At 32.7% G+C, this 23,101-nt stretch overlaps 1 protein-coding gene across 2 annotated transcripts in view; it reads left to right on the top strand.

Annotated features, from left to right (window-relative positions):
• LOC113511459 (allatostatin-A receptor) overlaps positions 1-23,101 on the top strand; it is a 168,461-nt gene that overhangs the window by 81,666 nt on the left and 63,694 nt on the right. For both annotated transcript variants that reach the window (XM_052903377.1, XM_052903378.1), the window contains one exon: positions 2,523-2,564. The gene's annotated coding sequence lies outside the window, so the exon portion shown is untranslated. The remainder of the gene's footprint in view (positions 1-2,522; positions 2,565-23,101) is intronic.

The raw sequence follows: 23,101 nt of genomic DNA, 5'->3' as shown, positions 1-23,101 counted from the left end.
CACTAAAAGCCTAACTGCGGTTATCAATCCGCCTGCAAGGCGTGGCAACTATTGGCAAAACCCTCCCTTATGGGAAGACTTCGTTCAGTAGTGGCCAGTTAATGGCTGATACCACAACCAGTGACATGGACTTCCGCAAAATAACAACTAGTTCAGTAAAATATTTAAAACATCTTTGTGACAAAGGAAATTAAAACTGATATTTTTTTACTGTGCGAGAACGGAATACATTGTGTTTAATAAAATTACTAAGTGAAGCAAAATTTTGCAAATTTATTGTATGTAATGAATGGATATGGTGCTGCGGAGACTGGACAGTCAATTATGCAAGTAGAGTCTTATGTGGTGGGCAGGTGGAAGAATAAGACCCAACTCTCTCTCTTCAGTCGTATACTCTGGACAGAGTGGTCGTGGCTTTTACAATGACAGTGGATCGTCGATGAGGCTCTCCTCCGCGATTGAGGTCCTCGCAATATGTCTCCGTCTACTTCTGTTATTATCTGTAAGACCCAACTTTTTTCTTTTTAAATGGATGATAATGGAATGGTAACCACACCCGCGCTATCGGTATACACCGGCGGGGCACCAGTGAAGGATATGATAGGTGAGGATGAAGTAGGTCAGTTAGCCCATCGTGACGAATTCAACAAGAATTGTTCACGATGGTTTCCAGGGGGAACCACGTGGAGGTCGACCTAATAAGGTATATTGCTAGCAGTGGGGCTGTCAAACTCCATTGCTAAAAATCCTTTTCCCCCTAAGTAAGACCCAACTATTCTAGAACAAAAGAGAAGCGATAAGTTGAAAAGAGGCTGCATCAACTGGTCTTAGCTGGGAAGAACTGGGACTTATTGCTTAAGATCGAAATAAAAATAGAAGACCCTTTTGCGAATCCTATATCGCTTTTAAGGGATAAAAGGAAGACATCATAATCACGATCATGTAACGGATATACTCAATACTTTCTTTTCTATTCTAAAGTTTATATATTAGTTATTGAGTTTTCTAAGTAAAAAAGGGCCCAAGATTTCACGACACAGGGATTCCTAGTGTGAAGTCTTGGGAGCAAATGTAAAATTGTAACATGTATTTTTGGATTTAATAAATATTATTATTATTATTCTATTATTAACCCATGATGTCCTATTACTGGGCAAAGGTTTCTTCCATCTTCTTCTAAAACTTCCTCTTCAGCGCTACCTCAAAAAACCAATCCCTTTCAAATGCTTTTAGGTCGTTTTACTTACCTAATTTTAAAAGTTTCTTCTGAATATAGAAAGCTACATTACCAGCGAGTGACATAGGTTGTATTTTAATTTAAAAAAAAAAAGCGTGCGAAGTCAGGGTCGTTCACTACTATAGCGTATTATTTTTAATTCTACTACATAAATATTGGTTGGTAAAGCCACAGCGTAGCCAACAAGCGCTGTAAATATTCATCCCTCGAGAATGGATACATATTTACGGCGTTAGGCGTGGAGACTCTGGCCCTGTGGGATCTAAGACCCTGGCATTATTTGAAGCGATATCTCGCTGGCTGGTACAAACTTATGGTAAGAAGGTCGCTTATAAGACAACATATCGTTACCCTGATCTAATTTGACAGTGAAAGATGACATTGGTAATCCAGCGGCTTGACATACTGTTTAAACTTACGATGACCACGGGTTCCAGATATTGCACAGTATAAAATATTTGTATTAATGACTATTTATATTGGATTGTATGTTTTAATATAGCGTTTTCTGGGGAAAGAGATTGTTATTAATGGGGAGGTTAGTCCCCATTGCTATCAATATACCCTATCAGGTCGACTTACACGCAGTTTCCCCTGGAAATCATCATGACGGTATGTGGTCATATCTAGTTAATATGTTATTCATATCTAGTTATTATGTTATATGTATATTTTACTAAAATATATGTTATTTTGCGGAAGTCCATATCACTGGTTATTACATTATAATTATTTTGTTTAATTCCGCTATCATTAGTATGTGTGTGACTGCCAACAGTCAAAGATTGATCACCATTATTACTACCAGAAGTTCTACAACCTTCCTATATGTTAACCACCACTCAAAGCGCGATTGCAAAAGTTTTCGCAGTTTGGATGCCGAACGGTTCACATTCAATATAATAATTTCCCTAAAGATGCCTCGTTTGGAGGTAAAACACATTTCGCAATTTGTGCGTGGACGGAATAACATTCGGAGACTGAGGGCTTATATAGCCGATTGTAGAACTTCTGATAGTAATGACGATCGAAAATTCTCGAGTGTTGGCAGTCACTAATGATAGCGGAATTAAACAAAATAATTCTAATCGTTCAAATACTAATTATTTGATATTAACTAGTATTATGTTAACTAACTAAACTAAATTAACTAAATTTAACTATGTTAAATTTATTACGTTAACCAACGGTAGGTAATAATCGACAAACGCTCCTGATTACTCCTTTACGGATAAAAGTCGTAACCATATTAACTTTATTTTAATGTCAAAATCTTTTTTTTCAGGTATCCCGTTAAATCTCCAACAGGCATGCTATAATGATCCCAGTAAGTATCGCATGCAATGTTTTTTTTTTTTTTAAATAATTCACGTATTTTAAAGGGGGAAAAATTTGATTTATTTGTTTGTAATAAATAAACTCAAAATATGTTTAAAACCGATTTGAAAGATTCTTTCAATTGTAAAGAAATAAACCATACGAAGCTGCGACAGCTTGCTAGTAATTTATTTAAAGTGGCTGCCATTTTTAATGATTTAAAAACGAAAACATATTTTATGTCTGTACACAGATGTAAATCAAAGTGTTCAGTATACGTAAACATTATTATATATCTTATTGTTTAAAATATATACATAAGAATTTTGTATTGTTTTTATTTTCTAATTTAATCTTATAAATATCTCCCACACACTTAGCAATAACTCTTAATACTGGTAACCCTATTTACGCACACATGGATAAATATGTTGATGTGTGTGTCAGAAGCATTTGTACGGGGACATTCTATCTACATAATCTAAGTAATAAAACAATATGAAACGTGTTGGCAGTTCTTGTTGTATATTTGTGCAAAATTAAAAAGATTAAACTTTTTACAATGTAGTCTCCATTGAAATTACTTCTTTAGCGATTTTAAAACGATTTCCGAGTACAGACGGCTGTAAACATTAAAATGGAATGTTACAGTGTCTTATGATAGAACTAGGCGTAACTTGCGGCTTTGTTCACATGAATTTAGATATTATATTATTATATTACACCACTATTCTCTATATAAAAAAATAGAATTTCATCGTGCCTCCAATCAAACTGTTTATAATTACTCCTCTCCATCCAAAGGTTGCCTGGAAGAGATCGCTCTTAGCGATAAGGTCGCCCATTGTTTTCTCATTGTGATTGTTTCTTGTAATTATTTATATTTATAAGTTTACTATAATTTATATATATAGTATAATATATAGTTTAATATAATGTAATTGTTTATATTTATAAGTTTATTGTAATCTTTTGGAGAAAACAATAAAGGGTATCTATCTATCTATCTACTTTTTTAGACAGTCGTTTAAAAATCGGATTATTTTTCACATTTGATTACCTACTTCCTACATCGAACACTTACTTGTTACTGAAGTGAGTATTGTCTTCACTCTGTACTAAGAACTATTGAGCGAATGTTAATTAGACACCACGTAATTAGAGTCGCTAATGAAAAGACTTGTTTGGCGAGTTCTAGCGTTAATGTCGTTTTTTATAGACAATGGAGTCTTCATTATTTCATTACATTATTGTGTAACTAAATAATACATTTAGCTAAATAAATAATAAATCTAAAAGTATGTACATTTGTTTTGTCCTCAGTGTTGTCAGATTTAGTATTTTTTTACACATTTTTGGGTAAATTGACATCGATATTATTTAGGTATCTATCGAAAAAATTTTGCTGTACATAAACAGGGTTCATGTACTTACTTTTAAGAAAAATGAAACCTCTATATTATGTATATGAATGCATTAAAGTAAAATAAATAAAAGTTTTTTTTTATACAACTTAGAATGGCAAACAAGCTGACGGCCCTCCTGATATAAAGTGGTAACCGTCGCCTATAGACATGAGCAGTAAGCATGGACATAACAGAGTATACTGTTTCGCCCATGACACCCCCATGCGTTGCCATTCCTGAGGACTCAGGTGTTATTCCTCTGTACCCAGTAAATTCACGCTATATCCCACCCTTCAAACCAAAACACAGCCATGCAAACACAACTGCTTCACGGTTGAAACACGAATGGGACAGAGGTACCCAAGCAATCGACTTTAGTACAAAGTCTCCCACTGGTAATAATAAATAATATACGACGAAAAACAATATCTGAAACATATTACGATTCTATGGATTCTAAGTAAAGTAACAAATTAAATTATAAAGGTTTAATTTATTTTTTTTAACACAATTTTAACAATTTTTACGGTGGACTACATCATAGTAATCCAACCACCACTATATAAGGGGGGAAAGGGATTGTTAGTAATGCGGACTGTCAGTCCCATTGCTAGCAATATATCCTATCAGGTCGAGCTCCCCGTAGTCCCTCTTGGAAGCCATCGTGCTGAATTCCAGATGTATTCATCACGGTGGGCTAACTGACCAGCCTTTTGATTCTCACCTATCGTCTTTCACTGGTGCTTCGCCAGCGTATGTCGATAGCGTAGGCGGGGTTACCATTCAACCATCACTGTATTTACGCACTATAATCTAAAAATAAGACAGAGCAGTTTTTTTTTTTAGAATAATATTTTAAAAATACACATAAAGGTACACATAAACATGGAGACGAAAATATCTAATTACTTCTAATGCTTGTTTTATCTCACAAAAACATAATTACAAAAAGGGAATAACATCATTATTGTTTGTTCCCTTCGATTGAAAAGCGTTGTTGTTGATGAAAGCGTAGCGGTTTTTGTATTAATTGCCGCATGCATTCTTATGTAAAATGTGAATACTATAACTATCAGATGGCAATTGTGAGTAGCTTTGACGTGGTCTAGTGTTTTGAGTAGTCATGCTCACTAAAATGTCCAGACTTGTGGCGGCGTGGTGGGCCGGGTCATTGGGCTCCCTAAAATATGGTCGAGCGCAGTGATGGCTGGCTCATCCGTCATACTCGTGAACGGGTGCTGCTTGTAGGGACTGGTCTGCTCTAATCACTATGACTGATTTCCTCTTATTAATTGTTTAACCAGTTGGTTATGTATTCAATATTTTTTCTTTTTGAGTATTTAATTGAATTAGTGCTAATTGGTGGTTTGTATTCACACACTTAAACTTAAAAATGTAAAGTAATAATAAAATTATTTAAAAGAGCAACACGCAAGTTTCTTGCTCGTTCTTCTTGTGATGAGACAGCTTTCCGAACGAGCGGTAGATTAAAAAAAATGTAATGACTATTCAAAAGTGCTTCAATGTAAGTTTATTTGAATAAATGATTTTCTATTCTATTCTATTCTATTCTATTCTATTTATTTTTATATATAGCTTTATTTTTTTTTTTTTTTTTTTTTTTTTTATGCAACTTATGCTTTATTTATGCTTTTCGTTCTCAGATTTCATTATTAAGTAGATATCTGCATTAATATTAAACTTTATTGAGACTTACTAAGTTTTTTTTTATACAACTTAGAATGGCAAACAAGCTGACGGCCCACCTGATTGGAAGTGGTAACCGTCGCCTATATACATGAGTAGTACCATGGACATAACAGAGTATACTGTTTCGCCTATGATACCTCCCATGCGTTGGCATTCCTGAGGGCTCGGACGTTTTTCCTCTGTACCCTGAATGAATTCACTGCCATATCCTACCCTTCAAATCGAAACACAGCCATGCAAACACAACTGCTTCATTGTAGAAACATGAATGGGACAGAGGTGCCCAAGCAAACGACTTTAGGTTGTATAGAGCAATTAATATCATTTTATCGTTTAGAAAAACTTAATAGGTTTTTTTATTTGAATGGGCATTAAATATTATAATAAGATACCGAAGGATATTTTGGATCAACCTTTTAATAAGTTAAAACTGTTATTTAAAAAAAAGTTTATTGAACAAACCCTATTACACACTAAATGATTACTGGAATGATAAGCGTGCATGGTGTTGGACCATGTAATTATAGACATAGTAAGTTTAAATACATACACATAATGTTAACAGAGATTTAAATGAATAACTGTTGAGTTTCTTGCGGGCTCTTCTCAACAGATAACAACTTTCCGAACGCTCTCTTTCTAAATTCGTAAAAAAAAAAAATTACACAATTATACAATTTAAAAGTGCTTGTAAACAAGTCTATTGAAATAAAGATGATATAAATATGAATTTCAATACATAAATCTTATTAAGTATGATATATTTCTTTCTCGAAATACGCTTTTTACTCTGAGTAAAATAAGAGCCTTCCAAAATTAAACTACAAGTATATTGGAGACGAGAATTTCCCACGGTTCCTGCCAAATAGGGGAATAAAATTTTATACCTGTGGTTCCGGTTTAAATATTTGAGCGGGATTTGGCCGACGCAAAGGGGATAACTGTCTGGGAAAAATGTACTAAACAGTAGAATTGAAATTTAGTATTCCGTTTAAGAAGTAAAGAGTAAATTGTGTGTGTTGGCAAAAACAACTAAAGAGCAATAAGTCTTTTTATTGTAGGTATGAGGATTTTTATAATTCAGTCGAATCCTTGTCGATAATTTATTTATTTATACTTTATTGTACATACAGACAGTATTTAAAAATATGGCAAAGGAAAATAAATGTACAAAGGCGAGCTTAACTTTAAAAGAGTTCTCTTCCAGCAAACTCAAAGTGGAAAGGAGCATCAATATCAGCTGGTAGAGAGGTATACAATATTGTGGCAATTTTCAAACAAAAAAGAACTAGAATCAAGTTTATACATAGCTAATTATGCTATATTTAGTCCTATATATATATATATATATATATATATATATATATATATATATATATATATATATATATATATATATATATTCTATATAGTTAAATTCGCCATTTGTACAAAGTTTTATTGTGCAATATATATAATAAAAGAAGTCTGAGGATTCCTTTGTTCCGCTTGTATTTCTACCGATACTATGGACGTCACAATATTCTATGGTGTTCTGTCCATGACGCTGTTCATGTTTACTAGTGTTGCATCGTTATGCAGTATCATTATTCGTTAGTGGTTTTGACTGTGTTGATAGTCAGTCAGAGATCGATTTTAAAGTTGTAATGCCTGATAAGCTGTTTTATAAATAAATAAATAAATAATTAACAAATAAATATAGATATGAGCAAACTCTTGAAAATAAATTATTTGGTAAAAAATGTCTGTTTTCCATCATATTTACATAGTAATTATGTATCTATTATTGCTTGCTCTATTGAAAATTTTATTTATGAATACATACCACACCTGTTCTACATGAAAATTCTAATGTTCATCCAAATAAATGATTGACGTTTACCAGTCTCCATCATGAGCCGTCAACTTGTCATGTAAAAAATTAAGATTTTCACAAACAAATCTACATGTACACTAGTCTACATCTACACTAATATTATAAAGAGGACAGATTTGTATTTTTGTGTGTATGTATGTTTGTAATGAATAAACTCAAAAACAACTTTGCCGATTAGAAAAATTCTTTCACCATTAGCAAACTACATTCACCCCGAGCAACATAGGTTATGTTTATTGTTAGAAAAGTTTAGGGATTCTTACTAAAACTTTAGTAACGTAACTCAAGGTGTAAAAAAATGTTATAAAATATCTTTTATCGCTGCGGAAACTATTGGTGATAGAACAAAAGTATGTTCTACAATATTGAAGAAAATATCAATAACTACAAAAAACTTCACAGTACTATATGTCCAACTATTATCGTTATGTTACAATAACCACTTTTTAAAATGTTGTAAAAATGTCCATCCGTGCGAAGCCGGGATGGGCCGCTAGTAACAAATAATTTTATTACATTATGCGAGAAGTATACTTATGCGTCACCCGTAAGATGTATGCTCTTACTGCTCTCTGTGTGTGTGTGCAAACTTTGACAGCTATATTTTTTAATAACAGGGTTGCCAGATGGATTATTTAATTTTTACCTAAAACGTTAATTTTTTGTCCAAATCGATACGATTCAATTATGTTCACTACATTTTATTATGTATCACAAAACGAACGATGTAAGAAAGACGGGTTTCCATATGTTTTCTACATTTACCTTTCTTGTCTTATCCCGTCTTCCGTTTTGCTAGTTTTATTCTTATATTAAATATACTGCTAAACAGTTTACAACTGCCAAACCTGCCAAAAAACAGCCCAAATTTCTCCAAGCTCATTTCATTTTGCTTCAGAAATTCCATCAAGACTTTCGCTTTTCTAAAAGTTTACGAACATAAAAGTATTTACCTGAAATTGGAAAAATGTACCCAAATCTGGCAACACTGCTGAATAGAACTGGATTATCTGCGCGTCAACGTAGTCAATATTATTGAATTGACAGAAGTGACGATTCTATTTATTCTTACAGCACACAAATTACAACATACATACACAAAAAGGTCCGTGGCTACTACGTGGGCCGGTGCTGGCAGGGAGCCGGTCTAATTCCTTGCCATCAGATATGTTGAAGCGTAAAGCAATCATATATGGTAAAATAATGTCAAATATGTCATACACAAAAAGAAAAGCAAGATAACATAAATGACAAAAAAAATACATATCATAAAACACTATTAAATACACACACACACACAAACACACACATACATAATATCAGCTTTGCGAACGCTTACTTCTTAATAAGGAATATTTTATAAATTGTAAATACGTAATTGGCTGTATGTACTAAAAATAACACTAAAATGTTATATTTTTGTATATTTTGTTTGTTGTATTGTGTATTGTTATAACACTAAATTGTTATAGATTTAAAGAACTGTGAAAAGATTTTGTAATAATATAATAAATAAATAAACATTGTAACGTCTATGTAATAATACACGATGGCTACGTAAATGGAGATACAGAGTAGGATTTCGTGTAGCAGTCGACATTCTAATGTATTTTATAATTAACACACGACCATACAAACATTTATGTTTGTTGGTTGCGCGTGTCTTGTATGTAACTACATGTAAAAAATAATATTATTTACACTGGAACACACATAAGAATGATGATGTCCATAATATTTCTAAGTGTAAAAGTGATGACACGACGTAGAAAGCAGTTTGCGAAAAAGGGACGAAAGAATTAATTGAACGTACACGTACGAGGAACAAGGATTGTCACCGAATCCTTTCTTTAGGAGTAAGGCACGCCATACACATGCTTATGGGTGCATAAATGATTTATGGCTATGAGGAGGGTACAGGGAAGTCGTGAGTGACAATCTTATTATACTTTCGCCTGCAAAAGCAAATATATATCTGTACTCTGTAGGTAGTAAGTTTCTTAGTAAGACATAATAGATTTGTACTATACCTTCATGAGAGGAAAAAAGAAAGAAAGTTATAGGCATATAACTTAAAAGATAGATATACAAATAATAAATACATAATATAAACAAGTGGGGGAAAGGGATTGTTAGTAATGGAGACTTAGAATCCCATTGCTAGCAATATACCCAACCAGGTCGACCTCCTCGCGGTTCACCCTGGAAACTATCATGGTTAATTCCTGATGAATTCATCATGATGGGCTAACTGGCTTGTTTTTATTCTCATCTATCACCCTTTACTGGTGCTCCGCCAGCGTATCCCATTAGCGCAGGCGGGGTTACCATACCATTTTCATCCATCAAAAAAAATATATATATAAACAAGTCGGAAATACAGACGGGAAGGGATTGTTAGTAATGTACTAAGTAATGTACCTGTCCCATTGCTAGAAATATACGCTGTCAGGTCAACTTCCACGCGATCCCCCCTGGAAATCATCGTACTGAATTTCAGGTGTATTCATCACGATGAGCTAACTGGCCTGCCTCTTTAATCGCTTCTATCATCCCTCACTGGTACCCCGTTGGTGCATACTGTTAGCACAGGCCATTTCTTTATCACCCATTTAAACTCGAAGATTGACCAGCACTATTACTACCAGAAGTTCCACAAACTTCCATATTGGCCATCAATCTTCGACTGCCATTTTGTTAGCGATACCGTTTATTAATAACCACTAGGCTCCAAGCAACGATCTAATGATTTACCTGAAGACGCCTCGTTAGAGCTGAAACACGAGTCGCAAAACGTGCGCGAACTAAAAGGCAGGCGAAGATTGATGTCCAATATGGAATATTTATGTTCTTCTCAAGTTTATAATGGAGAGTCAATATGTTAACATATATAACTGGCGAAACAGTATATCTGTTATATTATATGCGACGGTTACCGCTTTCCATCAGGTGGGCCGTCAGCTTGTTTGCCATTCTGAGTTGCATAAAACAAAACTTAATACTTTCCTATATTTCATATAAAGATTTTTATTAGAAGGACGATGTTTGCGAAAAGTTTCCCTAGATGGCGTTAGTATCATAGCGTAAGTTTTTGCAAAATTATAAAATAAAAATAAACAGATGAATTCGGTACGTATTAATTGTAATTGATGGTTAAGACATATTGTACTATATGCCCTTACAAACAAAGTGTATATTTCAATAAATCCACCACAATCATCAGATATTCATCATAATTCCACTTAATATTGGCAGAGAAATAAAATTAAAGACTGTATTCGACAGTGCGCCATATTTAATTCACAATTCACGTTCTTTTCTGTTAAATTTTTATCGACATGCTATTTAATACTGTAGATTTTATCTGAAAGTTATTAATATTTTATTTTTTTTATATATAGAAATATATATAATTTTTATACAACTTAAAATGTGAAAAGAAATGTCATCGCACTTAATGGAAAGCGGTAACCGTCGCCTATGAACATCACTGAAGGGATCCTCGTGGATTTGTCTTGATTGTCAATTTTGACGACTGTGTTCTTTTTATCGGACTTTAAAACGAGAAATATCTGGATTACCATCTATTACGGAGCGGTGGACTGTGATGAGGTGATGAAATGATGCACGGAATTAAGTAGCGAAATAAATGTATTAAACAGCGAGCAAGGAACAGAACAATATGGTATATGTCAAAAAATATAAAATTGAAGTTACGAATAGTAAGAACATTCTAAAAGTAAATGTATATAAAAAAAGTACAATAATGTCTAAAGAGGTTGCATTTCATTGCAGTTTGCCGGTCGCCAATACCATCAGTCCCCAAACCAGGCCAGAACTATATCTTATAAAAAAGGAAGGTGTTGTCAGTTCGTCGGAATCTTTACTTTATTTTTTATATATGCTCCCCGATTAGGATAAACCACTCGAAGACATCTTTCATATTGCATGCATGGATTTTTTTATTAGAGTCAGTAGTTAAATTTGAAATCAAAATAACGGGACTTTTGAAATAAAAATATTTGCTTGAGCCACGATTGAAGTTAGGTTTTTTTTTTTTATGGAACATAATCTTAAAATTATAGAATGGTAATGAAATGGTAACTAACACAGTGACAGATGAAAGCAGGTGAGGATGAAAGCAGGTCAGGAAGGCCAGCTACAGTATTGTATCTACCTATATACATAATACAAAAGTCGATTGCTTGGGTACCTCTGTCCCATTCGTGTTTCAACCGTGAAACAGTTGTGTTTGCATGGCTGTGTTTCGGTTTGAAGGGTGGGACATGGCGTGAATTTACTGGATACAGAGCAATAGCACCCGAGTCCTCAAGAATGGCAACGCATGGGGGTATCATGGGCGAAACAGTATACTCTGTTATGTCCATGGTACTGCTCATGTCTATAGGCGACGGTTACCACTTTCCATCAGGTGGGCCGTCAGCTTGTTTGCCATTCTAAGTAGTATAAAAAAAAACATATATACTCATAGATAAGAGGCCTGTTATTTTTAAATAATTTAAAACTCCGTCATTATATTAAGAGAATTTTTAAAAATAAATAAATCAATTATATTCATTATTAATTAATGCCTTTTAAAAAAGGAATTCGAGAGCAAATTTCGATATTTTTATGCCTTTTAAGTACTTTATATTTATGTGAATTTTTTAAGACAAAAATTTTTATTATTCTTTTTTTTTTTATTAAAAGAGTACGGAAAAAATTGGTATCATGCCTGAAATAGGTCTTTTTGTGAAACGGAATCTTAATTAATTGATTTCGTACATTTACAAATATATATTATGTAATGTATTATTAATGTTATCTACACTAATATTGTAAAGAGGAAAGATTTGTATTTTTGTGTTGTGTGTATGTTTGTAATGAATAAACTCAAAAACTACTTTGCCGATTTCAAAAATTCTTTCACCATTAGAAAGCTACATTCACTCTGAGTAACATAGGCTATATTTATTGCTAGAAAAGGTTAGGGATCCTTACTAAGACTTTAGTAACGTAACTCAAGGTGTAAAAAAATGGTATAAAATATTTTTCGTCGCGTGCGCTGCGGAAACTATTGGTGATAGAACAAAAGTATGTTCTACAATATTGAAGAAAATATCAATAACTACAAAATACTTCGCGATACTATATGTCCAACTATTATCGTTATGTCACAATAATCACTTTTTAAAATGTCGTAAAAATGTCCACCCGTGCGAAGCCGGGACGGGCCGCTAGTATGTTATAAATTTACAGAAGGCAAATTTTATTATACATATTTGTTTATTTATTTATTTTTTATTGCACAATAAAACTTTGTACAAGTGGCGAGCTTAATGCCATATGGCATTCTTTACCAGCTAACCACTGGGTAAAAACAGAAAGCGTATAAACGGCAGATATGGTGAAAAATATTTAAAATAATTATAATAACATATTGAAATAATCATACATAATACATAAGAAATGCACATATAATACATAAACATTGCTTTACATAACATTATATATATATATATATATATATATATATATATATATATATATATATATATATATATATATATATATATATATATATATATATATAACATATTAAGTAGAATAAAACCAAAATAAAGACAGTGTATAATTTGGTCTCTGAATGTGCCGTAAATGAGATGTCGTTTGATGTTTCAGCTTGTTTGGTGTTCATCATGTCAAATGAAATGTTATTATGGGCTTTGGCCTGAAATTTTACCAAGGAAATATTGTACAAAAGTCGTTTGAATGGGTACCATTGTCCCATTCGTATTTCTGTAGTGAAACAGCTGCGTTTGCATGATTGTTTTAGTTTGTAGAGCGAGATCGTCATCCTTATATCAGACTTTAACCGTCCACTGTTGAACATAAGCCTCTCCCATAAGGGGGATTTTACCAACAGATGCCACGTTTGGCAGGCAGGTTGGCAAGATAGGTTTAGGATGATATTTTAAGAGATTATAAAACCATAGCATTACATTAAACTGTCTGGTGTCTTATAGGCGCCGTTTACCTCTTTCTGCCAAATGGTCTGGCAACATTGTAGCCGTTCTAAGGGTCGTGAAAAATGTTTTTTTTTTGTGGAAAATGTTATTTTTTCCGCAATAAAAATCAATGGTAAGAGACATTTCGTACGCATATGAGATTATAATATATATATAACTAGCGACCCGCCCCGGCTTCGCACAGGTGCCATACTGATACTTAATAGCGCTGCCAGGGGGGAAAGGGATTGTTAGCAATGCAGTTTGACAGCCCCATTGCTAGCAATATGCCCTATTAGGTCGACCTCCAAGTGGTTCCCCCTGGAAACCATCGTGAACAATTCTTGTTGAATTCGTCACGATGGGCTAACTGGCCTGCTTCATCCTCACCTATCATCCTTCACTGGTGCCCCGTCAGCGAATCCCGCTAGCGCAGGCGGGGTTACCATTCCATTATCACCCATTAAAAAGAAAAAATAGCGCTGCCAGCCCATTAGAAACCTTTGAAATTATCAGTGTTCCTCTACAATATTATGCATGTATTATACACATAAACTTTCCTCTTGAATCACTCTATCTATTAAAAAAACCGCATTAAAATTCGTTGCTAAGTTTTAAAGATTTAAGCATACATAGGGACGGAGAGACAGCGACAGCGACTGTGTTTTATACTATGTAATGATATTGAGAATGGAAAAAAAAAAATGTACAAGAAGATTGAAGGAGCAATTTTTTTTGTAAAAAGAATCATTATAACGTAAGGCTGCATTCCACAATAAACCCGAATTCAATTACGGTATAACTAGTTATTTTTATTCAAAAAGTAATGAATCGATTTTGATAAAATTTCTAATTTGTAATATATCCTTTCAGATAAAAAAAAAATCCACACTATGTTTATAACTAACGAAGTTATGAGGTAACCAACATAAAAAAAAAACAATATACTACCAAAATTAAAGATGGCCTTCTTTTTTTAAGTACATATAAAATAGTTCAAAATTGACAATTACATCAATTGCGTAGCATAGACACCGAAATATGTTTATTTTTTATGCAACTAAGAATGGAAAATAGGCTGACGGCCCACCTGATGGAAAGTGGTAACCGTCGCCTATAGACATGAGCAGTACCATGGACATAACAGAGTATACTGTTTCGCCCATGACACCCCCATGCATTGCCATTCCTAACGACTCGGGTGTTATTCCTCTGTACGCTGTAAATTCACTGCCATATCGCACCCTTCAAACCGAAACACAGCCATGCAAACACAACTGTTTCATGATAGAAACATAAATGGGACAGAGGTACCCAAGCAAACGACATTTGTACAAAGTCTCCCTCTGGTGGTGAATTTTGATGAAATTGAAAGATTTAGATAAAATTAAGAACTTTAATGATTTAGAAGACACGTGTCGGTAGGGGCCGCCCTAGACGGACGTATGTCGATCAAATAGGCGACGTGCTGAAGAAGGGCCAAATTAAAAGTACCCGTAACCGGCGAGCGTGTATGAAAAGATTGATGAATGTGGAAGAAGCGAAAGAGGTTTGTTTGAATCGAAGCATTTGTCGTTCCATTGTTTCTGCCTACCCTAATGGGAGACAGGCGTGACAGATATGTATGTATGTAAATTTTTTTCTCCGTAGTTCGTATCACGCTTACATCTTTTGATTACCCCTTATTGTGACTCAGTTTACTAACATCCATGCAATTATGTCATCAATCAATTGAACTCTATTGAATTAACTGCACGGGGACATTTCGAGTAGTTAATTATAGTTCGTAGTAGTAAAATAATAAAGTACATTTCAGCGGAGCCATTCGGTTTTTTTAGTCTTCATACATTTAATATTTGACATTGTTATTACTTTGTAGTTTCTAACCTATTAAAAAAAATGTGGTGTCCAATTCAAATTGATATTTTCTTTGTATGGTGGATAGGAACCGATTTCAATGAATCTTTTTTAACGGCTCCAAATGGAGGAGACTCTCTAGTTGTTTGTGGTTCTATTTTACAATTAGAATACCAAATATAAACTGAATTGGGAAAAGGGATTGTTAGTAATGGAGACCGAGAATCCTATTGCTAGCAATATACCCAACCAGGTTGACCTCCTCGCGGTTCTCACTAGAAACTATCATGGTCAATTCCTGATGAATTCATCATGATGGGCTAACTGGCCTGTTTTCATTCTCATCTATCGCCCTTCACTGGTGCTCCGCCAGCGTATTCCGTTAGCGCAGGCGGAGTTACCATACCATTTTCACCCATCAAAAAAAATATATATATAAACTGAATTTGATATTTTTCAACCGACTTTAAAAGGAGGGAGATTATCGATTCGGTTGTGTTTTTTTATGTTTATTACCTCATAACTCCTTTAGTTATAAACCGATTTGGAAAACTCTTTTTATTCTTATCTGAAAGGATATACTTACAGATTGATCTCATACAAATGTTATCAAAAACGGTTTAGCAGTTTATGATAATGCCATAGTTTAAGTCAGTTTCTTTCTTACGGAACACAATACTAATTATTTAACGTAACTTTAAAAATTTTACGTAGACTTGAAATTCAAAAATTTTTTTTTATTAACTATTTGTGCCAAAATAAATGAAAAATAAAAATAATGTTTTTATTGATCAATAAAAAAAAATCTAAAAATACTACAAAATCTTCTTTCTTTTTTCTTTTTCTATCTTCTTCTCTCATTCCCTCTCTTTTATGTGATGTAATATTTCCAAATATTATATATATATATATATATATATATATATATATATATATATATATATATATATATATATATATATATATATATATATATATATATATATATATATATATATATATATATATATATATATATATATATATATATAATAGATAGACTTATACTGAATATAGGTCTTCCCCAAAATGAGGATTTTGCCAGTAGTTGCCACTACTGGCAGGTGTTTTGGCAACCGCAGTTAGGTTTTGATGATGTTCAAAGTGGGACGCTGCTGCCCATCTCTCGCCCTCCTAGTTGCGATTGTGACACCCATGGGAAAGGAAAGGGTGGCATATTCTATAGCGGGACCACATAGCAATGATATATAATAATATTAACTAATATTACAACTCTACGTTGTATATATATATATATATATATATATATATATATATATATATATATATATATATATATATATATATATATATATATATATATATATATATATATATATATATGTATATATATATTTACAATATATGAGATTAAATCCCAATAGATAGTTGCTTACGTATGTGAAGTTAAAGTATTAAATTGAAAACAAATATTAAGTTATTTCTATCTAACAAGTTTGTAACAAGCAAGTAACAAACGGGAGTTTGGAATTGATTCCTCAATAAACACGTGGGTGGGTCATGTTTCTGACATACGAATAAATATCCTGGTAGAACTGTCACTTCCGTGAATCCAACAATGGTAAACGCGTTGCCGCGCAGACGACCCACGTTCTATTGGCGAGGCTCGTGTTGAAAATCAGCGCTGCAGTGTCCCTGACACTACAGCAAAATGCTGAGCACGCACCTCATTTTGTAAGTATTGCGACGCACGCACACACACACTCGTTTTGGATGAAACTGTTATAATAATAATATAATAATATACTTTATTATTCAGACTACAATTTGGTCCATTTTGTTAGTAACAATTTACTTACAAACTATGTTAGTAAAAAAGAAAAGCAAATTATTTTTTCTCAAACATGCTTGGAAATGTGATCATTATTATGACAATCTTCTTCGAGGTAAATCAAAATTGCCGTACTGTCCAGATACATGCGGGCAGCGGCCGGCAAAAGTTGTATGAAAATCCATATCTGTCGTGTTTTTTGCGGCCAGATAAATTACTATATAAACTTATATCTGTTCTGTAATTTAAAAATGGAATGACCTTTTACTTCGTAACATGGCTACCAAGGAGGTAACTAATAAAAGGTTTTATTTTAAATTTCGAACTGGCTTGCAAATAGAAAGCTGTTTATTAAAAAAAAACAAAGGAACATTATGGCGCGTGAAAAATTATCGTGTTCGTCATTGAACTTAAAAAGTAAAATTGCGTTTTTGATTTCTGCGCATTGTTTGAGAAAATTACTATACAAGCCTTGGCCACAACTAGGCATTGATAGACTCACGTATTTGCACGTTCGTCCATCAATGTCTCAGTTGCTGGCCGCTGCAGTAATATACTATAATTAAAGTAGTTCACTCAGATGTGAGCCAGCCGACTAGATCAGCATCTGAATGAAATACCCAATTATAGGCGAGTTTATTTTCTCGCCTATTACTTTTAGAATTCTGTTGGTGCTTATCCTAACTCTGTGTAGCAATGATTCAGTCCTCTTTCTCCTTATAGCGTAGTAATCATCTACGCAAGATTGATCAAACATGCTAAAAACACTACAAAAGCGAGGTAGCCCCAACAGCACTCTAACACTAATACGTTATAATATAAATTGTTTTTTTTTTTCTTTTTTATTTTTATTTATTTATTTTGTGTTTAGTTTCGTTATTATAATTCTTAATATTTTTTTAACCTCTGTGTGGGTGTAGTCGTATATTTCTGTAAAATAAAGCTTCTTTCTTTCTATTAAGAGCTAGATAAGTCAGGGCTGGCAATGAGGTGCCCAAGCAAAGAACTTTTGTACAAAGTCTCCCTTTGGTGAAATATAGTATAATATAGTTATATTTGAATTAGACAGGTCGAAATAGAGTAGTTTTTTTTCCTAAAAATATCCAAATCAGTTTAAAAATGACGGAGTTATGAGGTAATAAACATGAAAGAAAGAACAACCAATGATCTCCTTATTTTTGAAGTCGTTTGAAAAATATAATTGGTCCGACATTGAAAACAAACGTGACTTGCATGGATTATTTGTCATGAGAACTGTAACATTTTATATCTTTTTGTCACAAACACTTGTTTAATATTGTATTGTAATTGTCACAATTTTAATCTTTTTGTCACAAACACTTATTTAATATTGAATTATATTATAAAATCTTAATTGTACATAAGTCACATTGAAGATATTAAAATATTAAATGTACATTTGCGGATTTATCCCATAGAAAGATCTGTTAGAGTCAACCTTTGAGGTGCTGAAAGAGAACTATAGAATGTACATAGGTAAAAACCATACAGCTAAAGATAAACTCAATAATATCAAGTTAAAATAGAACATATAATATAACTGTATTGTTATTCCTACCTTTATATACGTTAATTAGTATGCGTAAATTTAAAAACTAGGAAAATTAATGATTTTGACCACTTCTTGATGGGGTAACAACATTAAGCACATATCAGGTTTTAAGTTGGACCTTCAGAAATGTGAAAACTGCATCCAATTTTGTATAATAGTTTTGCGTTATGCTGGAAAAAATATACATATAGACAGACAAAATTTTTACAACAAATAATTTGTTTTTATACTTAGTATATATACATATAAATAATATACAAATCAGCAAAGTTTCCCCAAGTAAATAGAACATATTTAACATTGAATAGACAGAAATAGATATAGCCGTGTGGTCCCGGCATAGAATAGGCCACCCCTTCCTTTCCCTTAGGTGTCGTAAGAGGCAACTAAGAAAAGGCGAGGGATGGACAGCAGCGTCCCTCTTAAAACATCTCTAAGTCTAACTGCTGTTGCTAATCCGCCTGTCAAGCGTGGCAACTATTAATAAAACCCCCAGTGGAGAGGCTTATGTTCAGCAGTGGACAGTTAAAGGCTGATATTACGATGATGATCAGACAGAAATACCAACAACCCACTCAATAGTAAAAAACAAAGCAATATGGCAGAGATAAGAGAAGTAAGATATATATATATATATATATATATATATATATATATATATATATATATATATATATATATATATATATATATATATATATATATATTATTTTTTTCACTGTGCATTTTTTTTTTACAACTCAGGGGGCAAACGAGCATGCGGCTCACCTGATGGTAAGTGACTACCGCCGCCCATGATCACCCACAACACCAGCGGCATTGCAGGTGTGCTGCCGGTCTTTTAAAATGTATACTCTTTTCTTAAAGGTTATGTTGTCGTATCAGTTCGGAAATGCTGCTGCTGGAAGTTGATTCCAAAGAATGGCTGTGCGTGGAAGAAAGTGCAATAGAAGTGCAAAAGATATATAAATTATTTTTTACTCTATTATACCCCTTAAATCAAATTAAATCATATTTATTCGCTTGCTACATGGTACAATAAGAAGTTACATATACAAATAGGCACATAGCATACAGCACCCTGTAGAGGTATGCAAATGTTAAACTGTATTTAGTCTCTTTATTATATTACATATATATAAAGTCCAAACGTTTTTCAAATAACAGTATTCTTTAAGTCAAATTATCATATAAAACTATGGTTTATATTTTAAGTAATCTTTAATACATACTTATAATATTTTTTCTTAAATATCTCCCATATATAGACATTGTCTGGTAACAATTTTATTATATTAAAAAAAACAAGATTGTTTTCAAAGAAAATAGATACGTTTCAAGTTATAAAGAAGTATAACATTTTCGTCCCAATTAAAATTTTGTAATTCTTTGTGTTGCTAGCTCGCTGAGTGGCTGTGTTGCCAACATATAATTGCCTTTAGGAGTAATGTAAAAGGAAAATTGGATGTCCCATTATTATATCTACTTGCCTCATGGAATTCTAATTGTGAATTCGACAATCCTATTGTAAAAAATTTAAAGAAAATAATGTATTTATACATTAAAATATTTACACAACTACACGCGTTTACCTATCACCTAATCACTTTCTTTCACGCACAACCACTCTTTGGAATAAATTTCCAGCAGCAGTATTTCCGAACCGATACGACATCATTACCTTAAAGATAAGAACATATTCCTTTTTTAAAAGGCCGGCAGCACACCTGCTATGCCTTTGGTGTTGTGGGTGACCATGGGCGGCGGTAGTCACTTACCATCAGGTGAGCCGTATGCTCGTTTGCCCCCTGTGTTGTAAAAAACATATACAAAGTTACATTATTAGCTAGTAACATATGCTATATCATCATCATCTTCCTACCATTATCTCAATCATTTGGGGTCAGCGTAATATGATTTTATCCATATTACAAAAAGATTTGGTTTTTAGTTTTACGACCGGCCGCCTGCCTGACGTCAACCCTCTTTGGGAATGCATTTGTTGGTGGTTTCCGCCACCTACGGTATGGAGGAAAGGATTGAGGAAAAAAGGAAGGGTACGTTGGAAATGTGTTAAAGAAATTAGTAAACGAGAGGAATAAGAGAATAATGTGGGAAAAGGAGAGAAGAAGAGGATACTGCAGTTGTGGAAAGGACTGGGACACTGCAGTGGCTCGAGAGGCCGGGGTCGCATACCCGTATGCCCTTATTCTATTATAGAATCGGACAAATTTCTAGAGAAGAACACCCCTGAAGAGTAGTGAAATAAATATACAATAAACATATATAATAAACATATGCTATATATTATTTAAAAAAAAATTGAGATCGACTAGTTACGAGAATTCCGCCACCATTAGTATGTGTGTGACTGCCAACATTCGAAGATCGACCACCACTATTACTAACTCTAACTATATTATTCCATTACTAACAATATATTATATATTTACAACCTCATTGTGTTATAAACGTGACTAAAAATAATTCGAGCAAATTTGACCTTCTTCATCTGCTTGAAAAATGGTATCAGCAAGCAATCAGGGCCTATTGTTACGACGCACACCTCATGGGTCCGACCCTCCTCCGTTCAGTCGACTGGACACGTTATAAATCAAGTTTGTACCGTTCATGAATATTAAGAAAGTTGACACTTCAATTGAATTATTTTATATATATATATATATATATATATATATATATATATATATATATATATATATATATATATATATATATATATATATATATATATATATATGTGAGCTGTGTAGGTTCCAGCATAGAATAGGCCACCCCTTCCTTTCCCATGGGTGTCAAAGAGGCAACTAAGGGAACTTAATGGCCAAGGGATAGCCAGCAGTGTCCCTCTTAATCATCATCATCATCAAAAACCAAATTTTATTATTAGCAATTTAATTATTAGCAATACCCTTTTTATGGGGGAGGCCTTTGATCAGCAGTGGACAGTAAACAGATGATATGGCGATGATGACGGTGATGAAATAAAACGTTAATAATGCAATAATACTCTTATTTAGCGCTGTCACTGAAAAACTTTAGATTTTGATGGTGAGAGAAAAGAAATAATGAAAAATTTCAAAGCAAAGTATCAAGTAGATGAAAAGTTTTTAGTCATTAAATTTATATACAGCGTATTGTAATATTAAAATTTTAGTTCATTGTAACTAAGAGTGGGTAATATATAGATAGATAAATGTATAATTTGTTTGCATCACTTACAGCATATAAATCACAATAGACGTAGTTAGACATGAAATGAAATGAGTTTATTTGCATTAAACAGATTAAAATTATTACAATCCACGTGGTATTATTTTGGCACCTGTTTAATTACCTTAAAAGATGTAGGCATGCAAATATTTTACATTTTATATAAAAAAACCGGTAAACAAAAATTATAATTAAATTACATTATTTAAATTGACCTTTGAAAATGAAAATATAAAAAATTGAAAGAATTTAAAAATAAATTGAAAATATTAAAAGTCTTGATTATAGTACATTATGGTATGTCATTTATACATATACCTACACATAACAACTAATACAATAAATTTACAAAAAGCAAGCACACACATGCACAAAAAGCAAGATAAAAGAAATACATATAAAAGAATACAATATATTTATATTGTATTTACAAATTATATATATATATATATATATATATATATATATATATATATATATATATATATATATATATATATATAGGTATATATTTTATCTTTTATATTAACAAAGAGATATAGAGAAAAAGTAAGCAGAATAATTGGGAAGGAAAATTAAACTCATCAAATTCATTCTGCCTTTGAAGTTTGATGAGTAATAGACTGGCGAGCATTGTAAATTTACAGATTTACAAATATTAAGAAATTGTATAAATAGATAGATAGATAGATACTCTTTAATGTTTCCACCGAAAAGATTACAATAAACTTTAACTTAAATTAAAATAAACTTATTATAAATATAAACAATTACAAGAGTACGAGTAATTAATAGTTTTTAACAGTTTTTAAGCCAGTATCCGCAATTGGATGTATTTGCCTCCAACTTGCTGGAGTTTCGTCGAGTGACCACAGAGTATTTGTGTTCACACGTTTTTTGTTTCAGTTGAGTATTTTTGTATTATTTTTTGTTTAATATTTTTGGGTAATATTCCTTTTTGTATGTTACTGTACTCATGCTTTCCTGGGTGAGCGTATTGAAAGACTGTAAGGCTCACCCAGTGGATGTAATAAATAAATGAATAATAACAA

Source organism: Galleria mellonella, unplaced genomic scaffold, assembly GCF_026898425.1.
Source record: "Galleria mellonella isolate WM207_F2 unplaced genomic scaffold, CSIRO_AGI_GalMel_v1 utg139, whole genome shotgun sequence".
Classification (NCBI taxonomy): domain Eukaryota; kingdom Metazoa; phylum Arthropoda; class Insecta; order Lepidoptera; family Pyralidae; genus Galleria; species Galleria mellonella.
The sequence above is the reverse complement of the archived record's forward strand: the minus strand, read 5'-3'. Positions and strand labels throughout refer to the sequence as shown.